This window comes from Ursus maritimus, unplaced genomic scaffold (genome assembly GCF_017311325.1).
Source record: "Ursus maritimus isolate PB19 unplaced genomic scaffold, ASM1731132v1 scaffold_21, whole genome shotgun sequence".
Classification (NCBI taxonomy): Eukaryota; Metazoa; Chordata; class Mammalia; order Carnivora; family Ursidae; genus Ursus; species Ursus maritimus.
In genome coordinates this window covers 40,681,237-40,686,474 of record NW_024424564.1, presented here as the reverse complement: position 1 = coordinate 40,686,474, position 5,238 = coordinate 40,681,237, and the positions used below count along the sequence as shown (strand labels likewise).

Sequence of the window (5,238 nt, the reverse complement as noted above, 5' to 3'; positions counted from 1 at the left end):
AAGCAGAATCCAGCCCCCAGGGAGGGCGAGAGTTGGTCAGCAGAGCAGGGCCCCACCGAGGCTGGCTGGAGAAGCTGGAAACTAAGTAGCACGAAAGCTCAGGATTAGCGAGGGTGTTGTGGTCGAAGACAACCCCATGGCCTGGGCCCAGCTGGAGACTGGGAGAGCTGAGATTTGGGCATCTGGGCTCCCCCCCCCCCACCGCCACCCAGGCTACTCAGCAACCAGGAGAATCACAGGGTCCCTACGGGAGCTAAGTGGTCATGGTCACACCACCAAATCATGCCACTGGGAGCCTGACTCACTTCCAGACCCCACAAGGTGTGCGATGGAGGCTACTGGTGCAGCCTCTTATTAAAGGACTTGGCTCATGAGCCGCCCACTCTGCACACCTCCTTCCGAGTTCGTCTCCATTGAATATAATGGGCCCCGGACACCAGTACTCATTTCATGGCCTCTCTTCTGATCCGCTTGCTTCAAGCTGCCTCTTACGTGCTGCTCTTCCTTCCTTCTGCTTTACTGACTCATCCCCTGTTGACGCCTTATCTCGTCCTGCAGACTCGATGCTGGTGCCACTCTCCGGGTTCGATTTTGGCTTCCTTCTTCGTGACAGGGTGGACTCTGCCTGGCTGCCCTTCTTTCGTTTGGCGCAGGTAAGCCTGGTGACCTTAGCACAGAGCCCTGGGGGCAGCCACTCTGCCGGCTGTGCCTAGGCCCTCAGACACGACCCACGCAGCGGTTGGGTGCATCGAAGACCGCAGGTGGGTGACAACCATGAGGCAGCAGCAAGCTCCTGGAAGAGAGGACGAGGTGACAAGGAAAGGGCTGGACTTCTGTTCAGAGGCTCACGATGTTTTTCAGCAAATTGCTGATTTTTCTTTTTTTTTTTTTTTTTACTTTTCTGAAGGTCCCTGAAGTTAGGGAATGTTGTTGGTATTGGAGTCGATAGGGGTCAAATAATGGGATTTTTACTAAAGTCATGTAGGGGAAACCATGAAGGACAGCGAATTCCCCCAGGAACTAACAACAGGAAGGCTCTGCCATCACTCCTAGGCAAGGAGCGTGTGTTTCCATAACCACAGAAACTACAAAGGTTGGGAAGAGAAGGAAACCCTTAGAGGGATGTGGCCAGCCCCAGCCTACTTGAGGGAGAGGATGCGGGGGGAAAATGCCCTGCCCACATTGTCCTCTCCCATTTTCTGCTGGTGCTGCCCCTCGGCCTAATTCAACAGGAAGCCAGGGGGCAAAGGAAAGCCCTTGGTGTCAGCCACCCAGAGCAGGGTGGAGAAGGGGGACCGTGGGTCTCTTGTAGGAAGAGGCTGGGGAGCCATGGGGCTACAGAGGGGACGGTGTCATCTGTCAGCCTACACCCATGGTCCCCTAACTGGGGAACTCCTCGCCTGAGTAAACAAAGAGAGGGAAACGATTTTGGAACGCTCCATTCACAGAAGATGGGTCGAAGAAGACTTGATCCTGCTTCACAAAATGCGCCATCACCATCAGCACGGGATATAATCGTGTTATCCCCCTCCTGGGGGATAAACCAGGCTCTGGACTAAATTCGAGCGTCCACTTTGAACTTGACACTGTGCTCTAATGGGTGTCGTTGGAGTTACTGCCTCGTTAAAGGATCAAGAGCCACATACCCTGGAGACAACTGAGGCATCTGAGTAAGGTAAGCGAAGGAGGGAAGGACAGACACTAATAATTAACGCACAGAGCACCTCCCCTGGTTACAAGCACCATGAATGCGTGTCCACCTTGCTCTGCCTCTCTGTCCTAAGCAGTGATTCTGAGCTGCCATGATTGGTAGACCAGACACTGTATTGTCTATGCAGTTCTCCAGATAGGTGGTGATTTTCCACCCTCGGTAGAGGTTCTGACAGATCAGGCAGACACACTACTGTTTCGTTCTGTGCTGCAGGCGTTGCGAAGCCGCGAAGCCAGATGTAGCCAGAGCCTCATGGGATGGGTGAATGAGGCTCCTCGCCAGGACTTTTTGAGGTGGTTCTTGACAGAAGCCTTGGACTTATGTGACAAGATCATGAGAACCTGGGCTCTGCCCAGGGCCAGATTTTCTGAACAAGTTTACTGCGTTCTTGTGAAGGGACAGGGGAAGGAGCACTAACAGCAGAGCCCACGCACCTGTCCGGACTGACTCGGTGTTCATCATAACCCCTTGCTAGAATCCAGTCTGCAGGCACTCCATAAAAATGTATAAAATACACCTTTCTGCTGCATTTGCGGACCTCATGAACCAGATGATAGTTCTTGCTTCCTGCCAACCACTAGGAGTTTATATGCTCAGACTTGGTGTATTGATTTTCCAGCCCACTGCCCCGTAACTGTTTCCCACCACCCTCCTAGTCCTTTGGGGTTGCTCTCTTGCTTGGACCAGGGTCCTGGACTTGTGCTTCGGCCTTCCCTCGCATGCTGCTCTTTGCCCGGTCTCACCCAAGCCTTGAAACTCACGCTGCCTCCTAGGCCCTGGCCTCGCACTGCAGCTCAGGTCTCCACGTGACCAGGAGAATCCGTGTAATGGCGTAGTCCCTACTAGTCACAAGGCCACTTAGGGAATCTAGGGCAAAGCGTTATGTAAATATGATTTTATGGTATCCCACCACAACTCAGTCAGGTACACAGGGGTCCTTACTCTCATTTTCAGATAAGTAAAGGTTAAAATAATCTACCCAAGGCCATGTGGTTATTAAGGGGCAGAACCAGAATTCAAGTTCATCTCTGTGTTGGAAGCACAGCTGCATCTTAACTTGGAAAACTGGCAGGACCCACAGGTAAGGGTTTGGGAACTAGCTGCCCCACGTGAAGAAAATCTGCTTCCATCTGATAAAGACTGATTCTCTCTTTCTGCTAATTATTGCCGCATAGAGAGAAGGGAGGGGGAATGGTTTGTCTCTCTGCTGGCTGTCAGAAGATTTGTAATGGATGTCGGGTATTCATTCTCTATCCTCCGCTTCCTAGACCAAAGGAAACGAAGGAACCTCCACCGGCTGGTGTTTTGGGGTCCTAGACAATCCGTTCCGGCACAGGAACAAAGTGAGGCCAAAGTTAGAACAACGTGTCCTCAGATAAAACGAGCGATCTCTCCCCTTCCACACCTACACACCTTCGGACGTACTTGCTGGTTATAGCTGCACATGGAGCATGAAAACTTGCCAGCCCCAGGGACATGGGAACATCCACTCCACTTCCTTCCTCAGCTGCACGTGTGTGCTTGCTTGCAGAGTGTGACAGAGGGGGCAGTGACATCCCCCACTTCGCCTGGCCACTCAGCCACAGGCTTGTCCGTGCGGAGGTGAGCTGCGGAACAGTATCGCGCCAGAAGCACTGACTTCTGAATCGAGTCCCCACGTCCCCGTGCCGTTGGCCACCATCCCACAGGCGCTTCCCAGGATCCATCAACATCCCTCCCCGCCCCATAAGTTGCTGAGGGAGATGAAACAACGTGGTCCTGATGAATCTCTGTGTCCCTCAGGGCCTCCCAGTCATTTCCAAAAACTCTAGGGCCGCCCCAAAGTGGAAGCAGTTCTAACCATGAGAATCGCTTAGGCCTGCAGCACGCCTGTTAGCCTGGGAGCTGTACCAGGGGGTTATTTTTATAACCTTCAATTTTGCTTCAGGGACCAAGGCTTGAAAGCAGCTTAAGGACTTAGATGAAACAAATTTGCAAGCCTCAGCTGAAATCTTGAAGCAGGTGATCTAACATCTGGAGAAACTAACCGCCAGGACAAACTAAGTGCTTTCTCATCCTTTTTAAAACCATGTTGTCAGTCTGAAAGAGGAAGAGGAAACCAACAAAGTTTTGATGACGCTTACAAGTCAATTTCCTGCCTTCTTTCTCAAATAGTTCTGCTGACCCCTTAGGCGGCTGGTTTTAGAAACTGGGCTATAAATATGAAGAGTAATAATACTACCGCGTGGTATTTACATCAAAGCTCCCCCTCAGCAGTGATCACCACGTGCTTTTGTCATTCCCCCTGACTTGTCATCTTGGTGTGAGGGTCGGCCAGGGGCCTCTTCTACTTTTCTTCAGTGACTTGAATTCCCCTTGCCCACATCTAGAGGGGAGCCACCTGCTCTCCAAAGCTCCCTCTGCTTCCCCTCTGCTCATTCCCTCTTAATCTTCTGTTCCCCCTCCCTCCCTGCTTCCCCAGTCACCCAAGTCCAAAGTCGTGCTCAGGCAGGTGGAGTGTAGGAGTCCTGAGGGTAGGAGGTGTTGGAAGGAGAGCTCTGTGATCTGGGTAGTGAGGAAGAGAGCGTTCCCTTTCCCCCCATCTTAAGTCCCGATGAAGAAAAAAACAAAAACTAGTCTTCACAGTAACCAGGTCCCAGATCTTTGGACGTGAACGTGCAATTCTCTGAAGTTCCTCCAGCTCCAATGATGATCACGCCATGACTCGTTTTTGGATCATCGCGATGGAAACCTATTACTTCTCTTTGTCCCAAACACTGCCCCCCCCCCACCAAACCTGCTATGAAATAAACACTTTGCCCCAAAATGCTTTTTCTTCTATCATGAGAAGTTAATAAAAAAGACAATTCTGTCCTAATTTAACCCCGCTTTTGACCGAAATTTTGTGGAGATGTTTTGCTTTCATGGTGATTGGGGGATCCTCCTGGCTTTTAGGGGGTGGGAGGTCAGAGATCCCTCCAATGCTGTGAGGTTCAGGGTAGTGCCTGTGCTTGGCCTATTAATAGGTGCTTAACAAATATTTATTTATTTAATGAGCAGAACCATGGCTGTAGTTTCCCATAGAAAACTTTCTTCGGGAAGTAACTCTCATCCCATCTGAGGCCCTTCATGGGGGTCACGCGCACACACAAGTAGGGCAATCTCCTCATGCAAGAATGCCGATCTGGGAGCAAATCCTCATCCTTCTTCTCTAAACTGTAACCTCCTCGGGGACAGGAACAACAATCCGTATGGTAGTTATTAAGGCTGTTCACCAATATTTCCAGATCTCCTCCTTTTGGAATGGGATAGAATTGTACTTTCCCATCCCCATTTCATTGTTAGCCATGATCAAATGACTTCCTTTGGGCAGTGAAATTTGATTGGCGGTGTGTCATTTCTAGAAGGATGCTAAAGACCCAGTGTGCAATCCACCATTTTGTTTCCTCCACCATTTTGTTTACTACAGAGACCGTGGATCCCAGTTATGAGATGGGGATCTGGGTAGCAGAGTGACAAGGACGAGTATTCTCCCTACTGAGCTGTAT

General features: G+C 50.8%; 1 long non-coding RNA gene across 2 annotated transcripts; it reads left to right on the top strand.

Moving 5' to 3' along the window:
* Window positions 1-435: 435 nt before the first annotated feature.
* LOC121104418 lies at window positions 436-4,573 on the top strand. Of its 2 annotated transcripts, XR_005836737.1 has the most exons (3): window positions 436-653; window positions 1,449-1,675; window positions 2,980-4,573. It is a non-coding gene; the product is annotated as an uncharacterized LOC121104418 (long non-coding RNA). The 2 variants fall into 2 exon arrangements; XR_005836736.1 differs by lacking the exon at window positions 436-653 and having other exon boundaries at window positions 661-1,675.
* The last annotated feature ends 665 nt before the right edge of the window (window positions 4,574-5,238 follow it).